This window comes from Euprymna scolopes, chromosome 1, assembly GCF_053919585.1.
Source record: "Euprymna scolopes isolate OS-2025 chromosome 1, ASM5391958v1, whole genome shotgun sequence".
NCBI classification, from domain to species: Eukaryota; Metazoa; Mollusca; class Cephalopoda; order Sepiida; family Sepiolidae; genus Euprymna; species Euprymna scolopes.
The window spans coordinates 6201302-6223393 of NC_136482.1; the positions used below are offsets into that span (position 1 = coordinate 6201302).

At 34.0% G+C, this 22092-nt stretch overlaps 1 protein-coding gene across 13 annotated transcripts in view; it reads left to right on the forward strand.

The window, feature by feature from the left end:
* Window positions 1-22092, forward strand: part of LOC145270082 (orphan steroid hormone receptor 2-like) — a 428823-nt gene that overhangs the window by 25281 nt on the left and 381450 nt on the right. For 8 of the 13 annotated variants that reach the window (XM_080125860.1, XM_080127384.1, XM_080127034.1 and 5 more), the window contains exon 1: window positions 9444-9582. The exons of 1 other annotated variant lie outside the window; for it this stretch is intronic. The gene's annotated coding sequence lies outside the window, so the exon portion shown is untranslated. Of the gene's footprint in view, window positions 1-8774; window positions 9583-22092 lie in introns of those variants that run through there. 4 more of the 13 variants (XM_080127865.1, XM_080127743.1, XM_080127070.1 and 1 more) reach the window with 4 other exon arrangements.

A 22092-nucleotide genomic window follows, 5' to 3' on the forward strand; every position in this document is an offset into this window, starting at 1 on the left:
TATCGAAAAATTGGCCCAAAACATGAATTCCTTCACCCTCAACTGGGCATTTTTCTACAGGGAGGGGTCACTTTTACGCCGATATTTTCGAAAGTTATCGCCTCTTTTCGATTATTTAGCCTTAATTTAAACGTACATTTCTTCCAGTTTGGCGATGGGCACAACAGCAAAGACGTCACGTTTTTTTTTTCACTTTCTTCTCCTTCTGCGCAGTATAGGTTTGAGCCTTCTTACTACTTCTATTTTTTTTTTTTTTTTGCTCAACCAACACCCTTACACACACCTCCATTTCCTTTTCCGCTTTCACGTCACAGGTTCGAGCCTGCCTTCTTACTACAATTTTTTTTTTGCTCAACACACACCTACAAACACCTGGGCAACGCCGGGCACCTAGGCTAGTATACAAATAAATGACAAAGAGTCTATATTCCAAATTTCAAGCCGTTATCCATCTTACTGTTTATTTCTTTCAGCATGTTAAAATGTTCAATTCTTGACAGCATCTGTTTCATAGTGCAGAACAATTCATATATATAATTATTATGTTAATTTTTTAATCTTTTCGGCCCGGACTCATCAGAAGAATAAGAACTCATTAACTTTAAAATAAAATAAAAAAGGGCATGATTGCATAAATTCGAAAAGATTGGAAGAGTAGTTGCAATTGTGTTTTGTGATATTACACTATCTTTGATCAATCATACTGAAAGAAATAAATGGGAAGATGGACAATATCTTGGAATTTGGAATATAGACATTTTGTCATATATATATATATATATATATATATATATATATATATATATATATATATATATATATATATATATATAAGAACAAGTAGTTAATAAAATATGTGAAAAAAAACACTTTGAAAAAGAGTTAAAAACATATTTAATTTTAAAAAGGTAGCACAAAATAAGTGGATAGTCCTTAATCCGCGGTGTTTTGAAGAAATACTTTCCTTTTCATCAGAGAGTAGGATTTAGCAAAATGTGGGATCGGATTTTGCTTGTAAAAGTATTTAATGAAACTACAAGTAAGTCATAGATCTTACTTGGTAACAAATAGTGAAGCAGAGGGAATAGGGTAAAGAAAAAGGCGATTTCATGTGGATGGATAATCTGGTGAAGGGTAAAATATCCAATAACGGTAAAATCCAAAATCCAAAAGAGTTGGTTAAGTTTCCATTTCCACAAGTAAAATCCAAAATAATCCAAAAGGCAGAAATCAGTGGAATAATTCACAAATGGGTACAAGGAAAAGGGAATGAGTTCAAATAATATTAAAAGAAAGATAAGATGTGCATGGAAAAATTTAAGTCATGGCTGTCAAGGCTGGGCTGATTTTAGAAAAATCTCTCTCTCTCTCTCTCTCTATATATATATATATATATATATATATATCTCTCTCTCTCTCTATATATATATATATATATATATATATACATACATACAAGTAAATAAATCTATATATAAGTAAATAAATAGTAAAAATAAGTACAACACATAGCTTCTCTATATCTCACTCCCTATCACAAATTGTTACATTTCCAACCCGTTTCCCTGATCAGCAAGAACAACACGCATCACTTCTAGATCTGTTTTATACCACAGTTCCTGATGATTGTATAACGAATGCCGACAGCCCACTTGGGAACGCTTATTAGATGCATTCGTAAACAAAACCTACGCAAGAACACTCCCAGACACATTAAGTACCTTTGTGTGAAATTTTAAAAACACCAAGCCGAGCTATTTCTGAGGCAATAGGAGTCGTACTTACATGCACTAACAAAGTTCCTTATATATATATATATATATATATATATATATATATAAACACGCATCAATACTAGATCTGTTTTTGACCACAGTTTCCGATGATTGTATAACGAATGCCGACAGCCCACTTGGGAACGCTGATCATGCAGTGATAATAGTTGAAATCACCCTAAACTCTAGAGCCAAAACTGAGAAGCTAGTGCTCAAAACAACAAGATATAAAAAGTCTGACTGGGAAGCCATCAGAGATCTTATCAGTGATGCCCCATGGGAAAATATTTTTTCTCTTCCTGCTGCAAATGATACCACTGAATGGTTCAAAACTGCAATTGACGCACATGTCTCCATGCGGAAATTTTATAGCAAGCCCCACTCTCCCCAATGGTTTACTTTAACTTGCACAACTGCCATTGCTCAAAGGCAGCATGCATACCGCAGATTTAACCGTCATAAGTCCAGTTCAAACAGACAGAAGTACATAGAAGCTAGAAGTAATGTTAAGAAAGAAATAGTGACAGCTAAGAGAGAATTTACTGTAATCACTAAAAAATGCATCGAAGCACAAAAACTAGGAACTCGTGACTTTTGGAAAATCTACAACAGTGTAGTAAATAATGGGCAATCAACAATTCCCCCACAAACAAACAATCACGAGGTTGTTTGCTCAGCAACCAAGAAGGCTAACATGCTTGCCAGTTGGTTTGCCTCAAACTCCACACTGGACCCTCTCAACCACCCCCTACCTGACTTTCCTATGCGGACAGACGCCATCCTAGATGATCTGAAAATCACCCCTGCTCAGGTGCATGCTATCATAAAAAGCCTTGACACTTCAAAAGCATGTGGACCCGATCTCATCCCAGCTGTGCTATTAAAAAAGTGCTCAGCTGAAGTAGCTCCAGTTCTCTCCAAACTCTACAACAAATGCCTTAATAAATCTTGCTTTCCGGGCTGTTGGAAAACTGCTTCTGTGGTACCAGTATTCAAGAATTCTGGCGAAAGAACTGACCTATTAAATTATCGCCCTATTAGCCTCCTCCTACTTTTTTCCAAAATATTTGAGACCTTAATTAACCATGCTCTAGTCCATCACCTTACAGATGCTAAACTTCTGACTGACAAACAATATGGATTTAGACAAGCCCGTTCCACAGCAGACATCCTAACTGTAATCTCTGAACATATATACCACTCATTGGACAAAGCGGGGGAGGGCAGAGCGGTAGCTCTAGATATATCTAAGGCTTTTGACAGGGTGTGGCATGAGGGTCTCCTCAGGAATATTAGATCATACTGTATCACTGGTAGAATACTAAACACAATTAAATCCTTCTTAGATAAGAGAAAAATCCAGGTTGTCCTCGGTGGTCGTACATCTAAACAATATGATATAAATGTGGGAGTGCCCCAAGCGTCTATCCTTGGACCTCTGTTGTTCCTAATATTCATAAATGACCTCCACGACAAAATTGCCTCTGAGATGGGTATATATGCTGACGATACCACACTCTATAGCAGGCACCACAGGAAAACAAATAAACACATATCTAAAGAATTGGCAGAAACACTAGAGGATGACCTCCAATCTGTAGTGGAATGGGGACAAAAATGGATGGTCATATTCAATGCTGCCAAGACTAAACTTGTTTCCTTCAATAACTACAACAAACCTTTTCTACCACCAATAGCAATGGCCAACGACACTTTATCTGAGAGCACATCTTTCTAACTCCTTGGCCTAACGTTCACAGGAAACATGAGTTAGAACAATTATATTGAAAGCATTGCCAGGGCCGCTGCAAAGAATATAGGCTCTCTCTACCGTGCTAGAAAATTACTAACACCCGAAAGTATCCTGTACCTCTATAAGGCCACCATTCGCCCATGTATGGAGTATTGCTGTCATATTTGGGCTGGTGCATCTGCTACTAGTCTCTTGCTCCTAGACAAGGTTCAAAAGAGAGTCGCCAATCTGATAGGCTCTGAACTGGCATCTAAGCTTCAGCCTCTGTCCCATCGATGAAATGTTGCATCCCTCTGCCTGTTCCACAAGTATTTTAATGGTGAATGCTCTGATGAACTGCAAGCACCTGTGCCCCCACGACGTAAACACTCTTGACAAACCAGAAAGACAGCTAAATCTCACCCCCACACAGTAGAGATCACTAGATGTAAAAGATCTTTCTACTCCAGTAGTTTCTTCCCCAGAACCGCTAAACTTTGGAATTCCATTCCAGGTCCCTGCTTCTCCAACTGTACTGACATGCAGAAGTTCAAGTGTAACTTGTTGCCCAAATCCCCATATAGTACTCCAGTAGATGTTACCCCTGATAGTAGCCCCCTACACCAAAGTGGCAATGTGCCTTGTTTGGGGTGAAAATGTAATAAAACAAACAAAAAAAAAGCACTGTTTAAGAACTACCCTGTGACATGTTAAATAGCATATAAACGTATAAAGAAATACATAAGATGCATAAAAAAGATTAAAGCGCACACGCATGCACGCACACATGCACGCACACGCATGCATACACACATGCACTCACACGCATGCATACACACATGCACGTGTATGCATACACACACATGCACACACACACATACACACACATGCACGCGCATGCATACACACACATGCACGCACACGCATACACACATATGCACGCGCATGCACACACATGCATGCGCATGTGTACACACACTAATGAATGAATACATTTAACAACACATTTCCCCGCCATAATTTTTTGACACGCAACCCAGACAGAAGATTTATATCTTCATGGTGTTGGGATTAATTTTACCCTGAAAAAAGTTCAATTCTCGCATGTGAAAATGCGGTAATAATTCTGTTGATAAGTTCTGAAACAGAAATATGGTGACAGCTTTTGTGAGAAGGAACACAACAAATGTATATAATATTTAGAGCAATTTTAGTGGATGAGTAAAAATACAACAAGAAAAAGATAAATTTTCAGAAATGAGGAAGAGTGTTAGGTTTGCGAAAGCGTGCTTCACGGGAATTTATCTGAATGAAGAGTTTGAGTAACAGGTGCACATTCACCTCTCTCCATTCTGGCTCCTTTTGCGTGGACGTAAATATATTCTGTTTCTTGGCCTTAGTCTCAATGTAAGTGGATATTGGTTGATGAATAATGACCATATTTTTGCTGCCGTCAGGGGCTGCGCCGAGAAGTAGTCTCTGTTCAATGTGATAACGGCAAATAAGGAGTGGATGGCTTTGTTACTGAAGTTCAGCCACAGTCTTGCTGAGATCAAAAAAGAGGAGTATGGATAATGACTATCTTCTTGCTGCCGTCAGGGATTGTGGCAAGAAGTAGTCACCATTCAATATGATAACAGTGAAGATGAAGAAGATGGCTTTCAGTGAGTGCCGTCAAGGGCTTTATCACCGAAATTCTGCCACTGTCCGGCTGGGATTGGAAAAGAGGCCAGGACATGATGTGCAAAGGGTTTTATAGGCTGGGTCATGTGACCCTTAAAGGGAGTAGGGGATGGAATTCCTGCTAGCCAATTCACGGCTTTAAAGGGACAAGGCAACAACTAATCAATGACAGGAAGGAAAACATAAATAAATTCCAATAATGGGGGAGGGGCAGGAAAACAGAAACTTTTCTTTTTTCACATCAACCTTTTTTCAGTTATTTAATGCTGAATGTTTTTTGCAAAAGTTTTTATGTTTCAAATTCTTAATACTGTCAAATACTTATTTATTGTATTTGGTTTTATAGAATATCAACCTTTTTTAATGGGGTGGGAGGTGGGGTTAATATCAATTTAGTACTTTAGTTATTGTGCTTCAAATGTTTAATATCACTCCTGATTAAAATGAACCTGAAAGTAATAGCGGCTAGGAGCAGAAACTCCTTCCAACTCTCAAAATGGGGCTTCATCACCAAACACAGTTCTGTGTCATACTCAGGATAGTTAGTGTGGTTGATAGGGTTGAGAAAGAGGGATAAAAATCGCAGAAACGTTTGGGAAAAGAAAGAGGGATTTCAAGGGGAGAGGACCTTGTTCAAGGGTGTCCAAGGAAGTGTTTTTGTGCTGTTAAGAATTTCAGATGTCCCAAATTTATGCATATCAGAAAAAATGAATCTCTCAATAAAGTAGAACTGACAATAGGCAGCAAAAGTCGGTGGAGATCTTGGTAATCTGTCATCTGTTGAAAAAGAATTTAAAACAAGCCCTGTTTTTCTTCGTTAGTTTAGTCCCGATAGCAAAGTTTAAGAAAGCAGAAAAAATTGCAGTTGTACTGTTTGTTTTGTTGGATTGGGATGAGGAGGCGAGACAGACTTTTTGCATAGTTTGATAACAGAGTTTTTAAGAGAGAGAGAGAGAGAGAGAGAGAGAGAGAGAGAGAGAGAGAGAGGAAAAGAGATTTATAAAGGAGAGACAGAAAAGGATTTTAGGAGAGAGAAAGGAAAAAAAAGCAAAAGAGATTCAGAAGAAAAAAGGGAGAAAAAAATAGAAGAAGAGGAAGTGGTAATCTCACCGAGAGAGAAGGAGAAAACACAAATTCCATTTGTTTTAGCAGATAAGAGAGACTTTGCTTGCTGGCTTTCAAACAGCACACATTGGCTTAGGCCAACAGCCCAAAGTTGGAGACTCCTGAAAGGGCTAAGTGGAAAGAGAAAATTTCCTCACGACTGGACAATTAAATAGACAAACTTAAACCTTGCAGTGAAAAATGAAAAGTAAAAAAAAAAAAAAAAAAAAAAAAAATCCTGCATCCAAAAACATTAGTTTGCTCTTCTTAAAGCCGAGAAAAGCCCCAAATTTAACTAATCCTTTTTGTACAAATTATATGTGAAATTGTTTTATGCAAATAATTATTTTTGTTAAGAAAATGATCCTCGATGTTTTCATTAATTATTGATTACCTGTTGATTTGAAAGCAACCTAGTTGATTCCAGATATACCCTGAAACCTGATACTCAACCTGCAGTGGAGACAAGTACATATTAACCTTCACGAGAGCACTTGTAGAAGAAGGATTCAACTACAACATTAGACAATAGCTCACTCCTCCCCCACCGAAGAAGGAGATGATGCCTGGAACACATACACCACTCTGATCCAAGCAGAAGGGCTTGTGCCTGATAATTATATCTACATGTATCTTATTTTACATCTGCTTGTCAAAAGAATCTACGATAATCTCTCATTGTTAGAAAAAGTCTAGAGCGTGATGTTGCCAAGCTAATCAAAAACCTTGATTCCTGTAAAGCAACTGACCCTGAAGGTATTCCAATTATAGTACTCAAAAAACTTCAACCTGAACTAGCACCCATACTTACAAAACTGTTTAAACGTTGTCTTAAGGAGAATAGTTTCCCATCTCCCTGGAAAATTTCATCAGTATGCCCTGTATTTAAGAATTCAGGTGATCGCTCATCCCCCTCTCAGTACAGGCCAATAAGTCTCCTGTGCGTCATGAGTAAGTTGCTGGAATCTGTGTTAAATACAGAAGTAATCAACCATCTCAACAAAAATAACCTTCTTAGTGACACTTAATATGGTTTTCGTTCTGCTAGATCTACAGCAGATGTGCTTACAGTTATATCTCATAGGATTAGCAAATCTCTCGACGGAGGCAACCTTTCTAGGGCAATTGCTCTTGACATATCTAAGGCCTTTGATAGGGTATGGCATAAAGGTTTACTTCACAAGATCTCTAGCTATGGTATTGCTGGAAATGTCTTCTCAATTATTAAATCATTTCTTTCTGATAGGTTCATAAGAGTAGTAGTTGAGGGGCAAAAATCAGAAGCTCACAGTATTAATGCCGGTGTCCCTCAGGGGTCCATCCTGGGCCCAACTCTTTTCCTGATCTACATTAATGATCTTCCAAATCACATCCTTACATCATTTGTAGACATTTATGCTGACGACACTACCATTTATGGTAGCACATCTAAGACAGTAAACGATCAAGTTCTCTCCAATTCTCTCTCCTCTGATCTTGAGCACGTAGTACAATGGGGTAAGGAGTGGCTGGTTACTTTTAATGCATCTAAAACCAAGCTTCTCTCTTTACATCATCAACATTCTGATCCACATCTGGCATCAATTGAAATGAATGGCTCTCGTCTTCAGGAGGCCTCAAGTTTTGACAAGCTTCTTGGCTTGACCATTACTCCTGATCTTAAATGGAACACGTACATCAAATCTGTTGCCAAGGCCGCTGGAAAAATGGTGGGATCTTTCTATCGATCCGGTAGATATCTCACTGCTGATGCTATTCTCTATCTATATAAGAGCCAGGTACGTCCAAGGATGGAATACTGTTGCCACATCTGGGCAGAAGCTGCTAGAAAGGACTTGTCCTGCCTTGATAGAGTTCAAAATAGACTTTGTAGCTTCGTAGGAGATGTCCTTTTCTCTTCCTTGCAACCTCTATCTCACAGAAGAGATGTTGCGAGTTGTCTCTGATGTATCGTTATTTTCATGGAAAGTGTTCGACTGAGCTTCAATCTATGGTCCCCCCCCCACACCAAACTTTCACAAGAAACATTCGTCTAGCTGTAAACACTATCAATAATTCCCCCCACTCTTTATCTATGCCTAAACCTAAACGTAGATTCCATGAACAAAGCTTCTTTCTTAGAACTGCACGCCTGTGGAATTGTCTTCCGTTTTCCTGCTTTCCGGCTGACTACAATATGGTTGTGTTCAAGTCTAACGTAAATAAGTTCTTGATGAGCCGTTCCATATAAGTTATCAAATTTATCAAATCTTCATTACTAATGATTACTATATTGTCCAATTTCTACTGTACACTCTTTAACCCTTATCCTTGAGTGGCCTCTTGGCCTTGATAATGTGGTGATGCCTATGGAAAAAAAAAAGAAAAAAAGCACACCTTTATCTGAAATAACGTTTTTTACAAACGTTTGTGTGGACGTCGAAGAAAACAATTGATTTTAGTGCATCCCATTTCACTCAGTACAAAAGGAGGAAAAGTGAAGGGAGAAGAAGAGGAAAGAATAAGCCGAACGAATGGAGAAAGAGAGTAGCTTATACAAATCTAATGTCTTTTTCACGTTCAACGGTCTCGCATACCTATTTATTAATACAACACAACTAGACATAAGATCAGTTTAAGAGGGGGTATCTAGCTCCCTTAAACAGGGAGCATTTTACATGACTGCAAACTTTGCCCTGATCAGATCCATCGGCATTTCCCAGTGAGGATCTCTCAGACGATCCTACTCTCAAAATGAGGAAGTAAAGCATGGGAGGATAGCCTTAGAACCATGGTCATTTCGGTTCAAGCACAAAATGTTTTTCACGATTCAAAATACAAAAAGAAAGGGAAAGCAATAATACGTCATCATTTTTATGTAAAAGTTAGTACGCCTTAGCTTAGCGAGTGTGTTTCTATGTGAATCAAGGTGTTGTAACCCTCCTCTCTCTCTTTCTGTAACTCTTTCCGTTTGTTTGTCTCTCTCTCTCACTCTTTCTTTGTCCCTTTTTTCTCTCTTTCCTTTTCTCTCTTTCTCTATTTCGCTTCCTTTCTTTCTTTCTTTTTCCCTCTTTTCTGTTGCGTTGTTTGTTTTCAATCGCAAATCACGCAATGTCTCGCGTTGCGCGTTCACGGGATTCCAACAACGTTATGTCACTGTCGACCAATCAGCAAGCTCGTCTCATTTATCGTTTTGTCAATCGACACAAGGGCGGGTCACGACCTCTGACCTTTAAGCCCCGCTCAACTCGGCGACTGCCAGCGAATCGTACAAAAACTGGCTGCTTTTTTTGCGGCTAACTTCGAAAGGTAAGTTTTTTTTTTTTTTTTTAATTATTTATATACCACCATGGCGATAAGAAGAAGAAGAACAATAATAATGCCTCTCTGTGTTTTGTAAGCTATTCACAGCCAAAAAACCAACACGTGAACACCGCCGAATCCCCTCGTTTTGAAAATAGACCCGACTTCTAAAAATGTATTTAATAGAAAAAAGAAAATGTTTTCGTGCGAATTTTGCATAATAAACGTCCGAATTTTTATTTTTTTTAATTTTTACTAATTAAAAAAAAACAATTTAAATTGATGTTTTTCTTATATAAAAAAAAGGTGAAAACCCACGTTTATTTGTTGTTTTTTAATGATTTTTCCTATATATTCCAATAAAAAGTAAAACATTAACTTATATACATACACAATCTATGCATAGTAAATAAAACATGTCTGTTAAGGAAGGATATAGTATGCATGTGTGAACGTTATTTTCTCTTTTTATCATTTTCGTAATTATTAAGTGTCGACATGAAATTTTATGATAACTAAGTAAAAATAATAAAACCCCGCCATATTAAGAAGATGAAGAACGGATATCTATTTCATTCTTTCTTTTATTTTTAAAGTTTTTCTTTTTCTTTTTTTTTTTTTTTTGCGTTAATTTTATGAATTAAAAAATACTAGTTATTATTTTATATCCTGTATTAAATATACATTCTTCGTTAAAAAACAAAAAAACAAAACCCAACAAAATCATACATTTGCGAGGACATTGTTGGAATCTATCTGGTGAAATATTTAGGAGAATCCGTATATTATTCATCTTATAAATATCTTTTCAAGTTGACATGAAATTATCAAAAAGATGCTTAAAAGAAGTATAATTTCTATTAATAAAACTACTAGAGAAGGTCTGGTGTATGTAATTTTCTCGTTTATACGTAACTAACGAATCCTCGATACATGCACGTTGTATTATTATTTTTTTAAATTTCTGAAACGATTATTGAAATAAAATCAGGGAAAACAAAAAAAAATAAAATAAATAAAATTGTAAACATAGCTGTATTTTGAATTATTTAATATATTAAGCGCTCTAGCGCCGGGTATTTAGTAAATAAAATCAACGTCAACACTACATACACAAATAAAAATAAATGTGTGTGTTTTTTTTTAAATTTTTAATCAATGTTACTGTCCAAAACAAAGCCAAAACAACAAAAAAACCAAACTGGTTGTTAGCGTATAAATAATAATAAAATCCATAAACAACTTAAAAATATGGCTATATATTGCTAAAATGTTAAAAATAAATTAAACCTGACTAACCCAATATATTATTGCGTTATGCCACTACTAGACTCAGCTTGGCTTTAGATACACAACGTTTCGGTCGATGTAATCTCCGACCTTCTTCAGGTGCATCTTTTCAAACTTTGAAACCTGTTAGTCGGAAATCAAATTTTTATAGCGAACGCGAGAACCTGGACGGATTTTCGGAAAAAAAACCACTTGAAGAACGTCAGAGGTCACATCGGCCGAAACGTTGACACACACACACACAGCCAAAATAAGAATAGTAGTCCGAACAATGCAAATTATAAAACAAATTATCAATCTTCATTTAAAATAAATTCCTAAAGATAACACAACACAAAAAACAAATCAAAACTAATAAAAATAGAATCAACAGACGATCTGTTTCGCTGTATCATAGCCCTTCAGTATGGTTAGATAAACAGATGCTAGCTTTAGTAATTAATCGTTTTTAATTAACTTAAGATATGTTTATTAATATGAGATTCGGTCTAATGTAATGTTTTTTAATCAGCTAATAAAAAGTGGTTAATACAAATGAAACGAATGTGTCGATACGATGACGATTTTAAAAACACACCCTGTTTTTTTTTCTTGTCTATGTGTAAGAACTATATGAATGCTAAACGAACCTCCATTCCGTGTTTTTTTTTTGTTTTTTAAATATATTATCAAATAAATTTATCCTATTTGTGTACTATTTCCGATTCTTCTAATAAATTCTGTGTTTTTATTCCGTGTATAACGTAGTTTTCCAAGCCCACATCTCTACACAATAATAAAAATATCCCCATGACCTCTGTGGCACGTTTTTTCTTTCTGAATGACCCGACTCGATCATGGTTCTCTCAACCTTTTCAACTCGTCCAGGTTAAAGGCTATAAGAAACCATTTCTCTTCGTTTGCTGCTCTCCATATAGATATATTCAATTTGGCTTAGAATTTATACCGGCCTTCTCGGAACTTTTTCATTTTTGGAGTTTTTGTTTTATTTATTTAAAAATAAACCATTATCTCATAATGTCGCTTTCTCCCTTTTCTCTCTTTATAAAAAAGATATATACATACTTAAATTTTAAGTCCCTGTTTACTATTTCCACGAGGGAAGAGTTACACACAAGGTCGTTCTGTTTTTGTTTTTCTTTGCTGAGAAAATCGAGCTCCTTTGAAAGGGGCATTCTGTATTGTAACAAAGAATTAAAAATGTCTCGGTCTAGAAGGATTTCTCCTTTATTAACCGAGTACAGAAGTGTAGTATCAAACATATACTATACTTTGCTCATATCCAAAAGACCTATCTAGTCTTTCTTGTGACTTATTTCTTTAGTATTTAATTTATTTAAAAATAAACTATTAATGTCTCTCTCTCACACACGTACGTATATATATATATATATTTTTTTTTTTTTTCATATATATATATATATATATATATATATATATATATATATATATCGTGATATTCAACTATACCAGTTGGATTTTCTGATTGCCTTGGAAACCGCTGGTATAGATGGCTGATCAACAGATGATTGTATATTATCAATAAAAATGTTCTTTTAACGTAGTTGAGCACTCAGTGAGCACTGTTATATTTCTTATTTCTTCAATCTTCATGTACATTAAATTAGACGTAAAACTTGTAAGTTTATTCATTTTTAGAATGCTTTTAAAAATATACCATTAATAATATATTTCGTTCATGCACGCGCGCTTTCGAAAATCCTATCAACCTCTAATCTTTTTTTTTATTTATGAAAATACTCTTAACAAAGAAAACGTGCATATTACTATTGCCAACCGCAAACGATAGTAACACGAAGAAGCAACTGCTATTGTAAGGAAAACTAAAATAAACATTAAATAAAATCTCATAGAAGTAAAGAAAAAAATGTTTATATTAAAAAGTTATCTTTTTTATTAATTGATAATATTTGATAAATATATAATAGTCTCGAAATGGGTTTCGAAAATGTAGTACATAGCCAGAACTGCGGCTGTCGACATGTTGGTAGCATTGATATCGATTATATTACGACCTTTGTCCTTTAACATATGCACTAGCAGCCAATATAGGTCATGTGAATAAATTATGCAAATTTTCTGGTCATCTGCTGCTGTGTTTTCCATTTCACCATAGTAACTTTACCGACTTTGAAATCTATGGAAGATTTGAATGCCATAATATATTTTTTTATTCTTCAGTCTTTGTTACATATTTAGATAAACAAAAAAGCTATTGATCACCCAGTGATGTAATATATTATTGTCATTCTAAATATTCTTTAAAATTATTTTGAAGTTAAAAAAACAAACTTTTTTTTTTTTTTTTTTTTTTTTAAATGTGTACTGTGTTCACTGTTCCTGTGACCTGTACGCAATAACGTTGCGAATTTTTTTCATTTTTGTTTCTTTTTGAAACTTAAATTTTTTTTTTTTTTAACATTTCGGTTTTAAAATATGATTTTGAAAATTAAATTTAATTATCACGGTATAGTTTGCACATTAACTTAGTGCCATTAAATTATGAATTAAAACTAAATGGTTTTAATTCCCGTATTTATAAAATTATTATTTATAAATAAATCCCAAAAACTTTGAATACAAACATTGTAAAGAATTATGATTTTGTAACCAGAAATTATTTTCTATTCGGTAGTTTAAATGTTTCTAAATTCTTTTGTAATCATCAAAGTTTTGGTGACACGATAAACACACAGCGAGATATGGTGTGGTAGTTTTTAGTAATGCAAAGATATTAATTGAATAAATCACATAAAAAAAAAAAGATACAAATTACAAAACAAACGAAAAAAAAAGCCAAAAAAACTACATAATTCTATATTCTATTTCCCATATGTTTATCATTTCTGCTAAATAATTCATATAATTTCATACACCTATTTTTCTATACCATTTTTTTTTGTTATTTTTCTTCAATCCACACACACACACACACACACACACACACACACACACACACACAGTACCTACTTATTGAGTGATTGATTCCTACTTCAGTCACGTAAATTATTTAGATTGAATTCCGTTTCCCTAAACAACTACTTGTTATACTTAAAAAAAATTACTTATGCAGAGACCGTGCTGAAATAATACCCTTATTGAGAAACCTATTCTTAAAATAGGGTGGGTGGGTGTTGTAACTATTTCTATACTTTCACTATGCAATTTAAGAAACAAAGAAAATACAGTAAAAGTTGAATTTTACTTGAAAATACTATCTGAAACAACACAGTTCGGATTCTGCATAAAAGCATTAAAAACACTAAAAGTTTCATCGTAGATGTGAATTACCGAAAATATATAATCGTCATCTTTATAAACCAATCGAAATAACTAAATTTCATAATTTTCTACAATATTGTTAGTCTGAGTTACCATTATTCCTTAGCTAACCTCAGTCTTGACTTGTAAATATGACGACTATGCTTTCCTAGTCTAGTTTTTATTTCGGCGTTTGTGTACGTTTAAATTATTTTTTTATTAATTTAATTTTTTTTTTCTTACTGAAACATAGTTGGAGTAAAATGTACATTGTTTAAAAGTAATATTGAAAGCCATTTTTCACTGTAAATAATTTGCGTGACTGAAATAGGAATGTTTTTTGTGCATCGAAGAAAAAGTAGTTTTAAAAATACTTCATGTTAGTTTCTTTCTTTTGGGTGCTTATTTCAGAACTCAGCGTACCAAAAATGGGAAAGGCTTGCAATAATCTAATTTACTTGAAACCACCTAATATTTCTCGTGTCCCTGTGCGTCAACCTGAGGATGCCATTGCAAACAAAAACCTATCTTTACCAATATTAGTCACAGATTTTTATTCAAATGAAATTATGCACTGGAAGTAATTTTGTATTAGCTTTTTATAATAATATCGTGGGGTCTTCGTTCGCACCAGAAACTCAGAAAAAGAAAACAAAATCTTGTTTTACTATATTTTATTTAATAATAATAGACATTTTCAACAAATTATCTTAACTGCAGTGAATTTCCCACGAGTACTCAAGTAAATATACATTAAATAAATCTTTTCTCCAAATCCACTATATATTAAAAGAATTAAGTGTGTGTGCCTGTTTTCCTCACAATTACATGACTTAATCGCATTAAATATATTTATTTACTATAAATAGAATATTTATTGCAATCAAACATGCAGTAGCATAAACTAAAAAAAGTTTTTTTGAATCCTTTTTAAAAATAAAATTTCATTGGTATGAAAAAAAAAACGACTAGCAGCAAAATCCCACCTCTTCTTTCTAGGAGTCACAAGATGTTTTACTCTAATAACTTCTTTCCTCGGATTGCTTGCATTTGGAATTCTCTCTCTGTTTCCTGTCACAGTAGCCTCTAAGGCTTCAGTGGCAATATGCCTTGTTTACGGTGAATAAAAGTGTGTGTGTGTGTGTGTGTATATATATATATATATATATATATATATATATATATATATATATATATATATATATATATATATAAAATCGTATTTCCAAAAAAATGAATATTTTTTACAAGCAATTTAAGAGAAAAGACAAAGGCACAATAAACAAAAGTAAAAAGTTCCGGGCAACGCTGCATAGTTATATTTAACAGGATAATATTTGGCCATGCATTTGGACATTGGTTGCTTTCAATTAGCGATAGTAGTAATATTTTAAGAAAGGCAATATTTTTTTAAAATCAAATTAATTAAACTTAACGAATTTGATAAAAAAAAAAAACTTTAAAATTTTGTTTTATGTTCAATGTGTTTTAGTTTGTTGATAAGCAACTTAAGAAAATAATCTTTTTCATATGACATTGTGACTTCAAGCGTGAATATTAACCTACTTTTGACCTCAGAGGTCATCTTCAGGTCACGTTGTTATTAACGTTGATTCATTGCTGGATGCAATTGTTAGCGCGTTCTTTTTTTTTTTTTTTTGCCTTTCCCCACCCCTCGCCACATTGTATATGTAACACCAGGAGCAATAAGTTCAATCTCTAGAATCGTTTTTGTTAACATATTTCAGTAAGATTTTATCTTTTAACCCCAACTCTCCATAAAAAATTTAAATTGATTTTTGATGACCTCCCAGAAGGGGTCAAATGAAATTGTATTTATTTATTTTTAGAAAAGCAAACACTTAAATCTGGGTGAAATTTTGCCCTTTGCCCTAACACTGTCAGCAGAAAAATGAAAATATTTTTTTAGGGTAATTACATGCCAACACCCTGGAAAAAAAATACTTTAGAGCGATCTTTAATATATAAAGTTAACATAAAATGATTACTTAATTCTTAATATCGCAGTGTAGAACAGAACGAGTAACTATTTTGTGGTATTTTTAAAATAACCAACATTTAAAAAATCAATTATTAATCAAGGAATTATTTGGACAAGTTTTTATCTTGAATTACTACATATAATTACAAAAAACGTTTCGTCTTGATGTAACGTCCAACCTTCTTCAGGTGTATACACATTATCAATTGTTATCTCAAAAATGCAGAAACAATTTTAAAAATATTTCTAATTTCTTTTCCAGTGTTCAAGTCCAACGTTAACAAATTCCTAATGAACCGCCCGCTTAAGTAAACACTTCATCAAATCTCCACACTAACGTAATGTACTTGCAATAACCCTTATCCCTGAGTGGCTTCCGGGCCTTGATAAGTGGTGACCACTGTGTAAAAAAAAAAAAAAAAAAAAAAAAAAAATGTATACATATATATATATATATATATATGTATGTATGTATACTAGCATTTCAGCCCGGTGTTGCCCGGGTGTTTGAAGGTGTGTGTTGTAGGAACCCGTACTGCGAAGGAGGAAAAGAATGAGAAAAAACATGACGTCTTTGCTGTTACGACCACCGCCAAACCGGAAGTGTCGTAGGTTTAAATTAAGGCTAGACAATCGAAAGAAGGGGATGACTTTAAAAAATATCAGTAAAAAAAGCGACCCCTCCCTGTAGAAAAGTGCCCAGTTGAGGGTGAAGAAATTAATGTTTTTAGCCAATTTGTCAATATTTGTCGTCTGAAGAGTCGAGCTTAAAAACGATACTGATCTTGTGAAAATCCGCTGCCTCTGACGAAAGTTTTAGGCAGACATGCAAACATACATACATACATACATACATACATACATACATACATTTATATATTGGTAGCTCAACTTTTCGACCCAAACCGATTAAAAAGCTTGCTCTATCTCTGAATACCCTTTATGTAAAATTTCAAATGTTTAGACCAGAAATTATCTGAGTAATTTGGTAGAGACCACAGAAGTCAAATTCTTTTTAACTTTGACCCCTATTATGACCCCTTAACATTTATTGTTTTAGGCTCCAATCAAGTTATTAAGTTAGATCCATGCCCAAGGAACATCTAAAATTTCAAGTGTTTAGACACAAAATTGTCAGAGGAATTTGGTAGAGTTTTCAAAGATCAAATCGTTGAATCTTGACTCCTTAACAGCCAAATTTCTGTCCGAAAACGGATTACAAAGATTTTCCCAAATCTCAGTACCCTTTATATCAAATTTCGAGTTTACGGAGTTATTGCGTAGGGAAATGTACACAGATACACAGGCAGACACGTTCACTTTTATATAATATATATATAACTAATTCATTTAATCACATAAATTAATATACGAAAGTATAATTTTATGTGTAAACTTTAAGTATTTACTTCAACAGTGCTCAATACGTAAGTAGAGCTAGGTAGTAACTTACTATATATATATATATATATATATATATATATATATATATATATTGGAAATACAAAAAGATGGTTATTCATACTGTCTTATGCTATTTTTGTCCAGAACTAGATGATCAATAATTGTGATCATTTTTACGTAGTAATGAATCCCCATTATAATATTTTATTTATTTGATAAAAAAAAAACCATCCAGATGTTAATGTGTAATTTGTACATATACATAAAATTTTTTTTTTTTTTTACCGTTGACATCGTTGGGGCAAAGGGTAAAATTTAATCCATATTTTAGGCTTTTTGTTTAACGAAATTAAAAATTTTTATGTTTTTCTGAAGCAAATAAATAAAATTTCTTACAAATATATTAATCTTTATGATACTTTTGAATAAATTTAATTTTATTTAAAAAATTTAATTATCCACAGATATGTGTTTTGTCGGTTACAACTCATCAGTGAAGCTATACATCATTACAGCACTAGTGTGAATTAGCTCAGTGGTAGAGCTTAAGACTAAGACTCGGGAGGTGTGGGGTCCTGGTTTTGAATCTCACTAGGTTCAGCGATGCAGACGAATCATAAACGACAAAACATGCCTGTGGATAATTATATTTTAACAATCTGGGGGCATCACGTTAATGAAAAGGAAATTATTTCCAATTAGCATTAAGGTAAAAATATTCTTTCATATAAATAATTGTATATATTCAAAAATAAACATCTTATAAATATGTACATAGGTTAGAATGATTTGACGTCTTTCCTTTTTTTTTTTTTTTTTTTTTTTTTTTTCACAGTGATCACCACTTATCAAGGCCTGGAAGCCACTCAGGGATAAGGGTTCCTTATTCATTTGTAATCTTATTTTGATATTTTTTGGCAAAAGCTTATTTTTATTCCAGCTATCTTGCACATTTGAAAAAGATAAAAAAACATACCGAAACGTCATTTAGAATGTATAGTCTTTGTTCACACAAAAAAATATTTTCTAGTCAGTTTCATACCATACTATCAGTTCAGCTTGGCTTTGTATTGTTCATAACTTTATATGCACATGTATGTATATATATATATATATATATATATTAAAAAGTTTAACTCATGTCCAGGTAACCTACATCTAAAATTTCAAGTGTTTAGACCCGAAATTGGCAGAAGAGTTTAGTAGAATCTGCAAAGGTCGACTCTTTCAACTTTGACCTCTTGGCAACCAAATTTTTGCCCAAAAACTGATTAAAAAGCTTGTCGCATGTCTGAATACCCTTTATGTAAAATTTCAAATGTTTAGACCCAAAATTGGCCGAATAGTTTGCTAGAGATTGCAATTTAAAAAATTTTTTTTTATTAATCAATTTTCACCCCAAACAAGGCACAGTGCCACTTTGAAGTAGGGGGCTACTATCAGAGACATGAGTTGCAGGGGTATTATGAAGGGAGATGAGTAGCAAGATGTGTGTTCACATTACATTTGAACTTCTGCATGTCAGTACAGTTGGGAAAGCAGAATCGTGGAAGGGAGTTCCAAAGCCTAGCAGTTCTGGGGAAGAAACTATTGCAGTAGAAGGCCTTCTTACACCTAGGGATCTCTACTGTGAAGGGGTGGGATTTAGCTACTTGTCAGGTTTGTTAGGGTATTCATGTCAAGGGGCACAAGTGCTTATAGTTCGTCAGAGCATTCACCATTAAAGTACTTGTAGAACAGGCAGAGGGATACAACATTTTGTCGATGGGACAGAGACTGGAGCCTAGATGACAGTTCAGGACCTATCAGGTTGGCGACTCTCTTTTGAGCCCTGTCCAGGAGTGAGACAAGTAGCCCAAATGTGACAATAATACTCCATACATGGGCGAATGGTGGCCTTATAGAAGTACAGGATACTTTCAGGCATAAGTATTTTTCTAGCACAGTAAAGAGAGGCCACCTTCTTTGCAGGCGCCTTGGCAATGCTCTCAATGTACCGATTCCAGTTCATGTTCCCTGTAAACATTAGGTTGAGCAGTTTAAAGGAAGTACTTTTTGGTAATGTGTTCTTGGCCATTGCTATTGGTGGTAAAGAAGGTTTCTTGTAATTATTGAAGGAAACAAGCTTCGTCTTGACGGCATTGAATGTGACCATCTATTTTTGTCACCATTCCACTACAGATTGGAGGTCATCCTCTAGTGTTTCTGCTATTTTCTTAGATATGTGTTCATTTGTTTTCCTCTCGTGCCTGTTCTAGAGAGTGGTGTCATCAGCAAATATACCAATCTCTGAAACAATTTTATCAGGAAGGTCATTTATGAATATCAGAAATAATAAAAGTCCAAGGATAGACTCCTGAGGTACTCCCGCATTTATATCATATTGTTTAGATGTACGACTGTCGAGGACAACCTGTATTTTTCTCTTACTTAAGAAGGATTTAATTACATTATGTATTCTACCAGTGATACCATATGATCTAATTTTCCTTAGAAGACCATTGTGCCATATCCCGTCAAAAGCCTTAGATATATCAAGGGCTACCACTCTACCTTCCCCTGTTTTGTCTAGTGAATGGTATTTATGTTCAGAGATTACAGTTAGGATATCATCTGTAAGGTGATGGACTAGAGCTTGATTAATTAAGGACTCAAATATTTTGGCAAAAAGCGGGAGGAGACTAATGGGGCGATAATTTAATGGGCCAGTTCTTTCGCCAGAATTCTTGAAAACTGGTACCACAAAAGCGATTTTCCAGCATTCAGGAATGCAAGATTCGTTAAGGCATTTGTTAAAAAGTTTGGAGAGAACTGGAGCAACCTCAGTGGAGCATTTTTTTTTAATAATATGGCTGGGATGAGGTCAGGTCCACATGCTTTTGAAGTGTCTAAGTTTTTTATGATACCATGTACTTGAGAAGAGGTGATTTTCAGATCATCTAGTGTGGTTTCTGTCCACTGGTTTGCTGAGTCCAAAGTAGAGTTTGAGGCAAACTGATGGGCAAGCATGTTAGCTTTCTCGGTTACCGTGCAAACAACCTCATGAATATTGGATAATGGCGGAATTGTTGATTGCTCATTGTTTACTACATTGTTGTAGATTTTCCAGAAATCACGAGTTCCTAATGTCTGTGTTTCAGTGCGTTTTCTGGTGGTTTCAGTGTATTCTGTTTTAGCTGTTGCTATTTCTCTCTTACAGTTACTTCTAGCTTCTATATACTTCTGTCTGTTTGAACTGGATTTATGTAGGTTGAATCTGCGATACGCATGCTGCCTTTGAGCAATGGCAGCTGCACAAGTAGAAGTAAACCATTGGCAATTTTGGCCAAAAACCGATTAAAAAGCTTGTCCTATGTCTGAATTCATTTTATGTAAAATTTCAAATGTTTAGACAAAAAATTGGCTGAGTAATTTGGTAGAGACCTCAGAGGTCAAAGTTTTTTTAAAATTTGACCCCAATTTTGATCCCTTAACATTTATTGTTTTAGGCTCTAATCTAATTTGGGTTTTTGATCCATGTCCAAGTAAGCTACATCTAAAATGTCAAATGTTTAGACCCAAAATTGGCAGAGGAGTTTGGTAGAGATTTCAAAGGTCAAATCGTTGAACTTAGACCCCTTCACAGCCAAAATTCTGGCTGAAAACTGATTAAAAAAATTTTCTCAAATCTCGAGTCTGTAGACTGAAAATTGACAGAGTAATTTGGTAGGGAAATGTATACAGACAAACGGACACACACACAATTTCACTTTTATAGATATGTACATTGATAAGTAAGAGTGAAAGCTGGGGTAATCAACGTTAATTTCTCTAAAGCTTTCTTCCTATATCTTTAAATCTGACTACCTACATACAAATATATTTCACAATTTTAGGAATGAGTTATGTTTGAAAAAAAATTCATTGTTTATTATTTGGAATTTGCGATTAGTTTACCAAATGATCAATCTCTTTTATTTATTCTTGTTCAGTTTGATTTCCCATTTATTCTCTGTTTATTAATGGTGAGAAGTAATACAGGAAAGGATAAAAGAATTACAATCCATTATAAACAAATGGGAATATCAACAGAGATAGAGGAGGAAGAATATCGCAAACAAAAAGATTAATTTTTTTTAGTTTTTTTTTGTTTTTGGTCTTGTGTGTGAACATTACAAAACCAAAAGATGTATTTTATTCACAATCATATTGTTTATGAAGCACGCCTTACACGTATTTCATTGATTAGTGGAAACCCACAATGCAACTCATCAGAAACAGTTAGAAAGTTTATTTTTTCCTTGAAATGAAAAAGGATTTGATAAAAAAATATGTTGATACAAGGAAATGTTAATATTTAAAGTTTGCAGAAACATAAGAATAAAAAACACTTACAGAGTTTATAGGCACCTACCCGAAATAAGTCATTGAATTAAAAAAAAAAAAAAAAAAATGTGGGAAATGTCTTATGCTGCTATATTATTAAAATATTTTTTTTTTTTTTTTTAGAAAATAAATACATAAATACAATTTCTTATATATATATATATATATATATA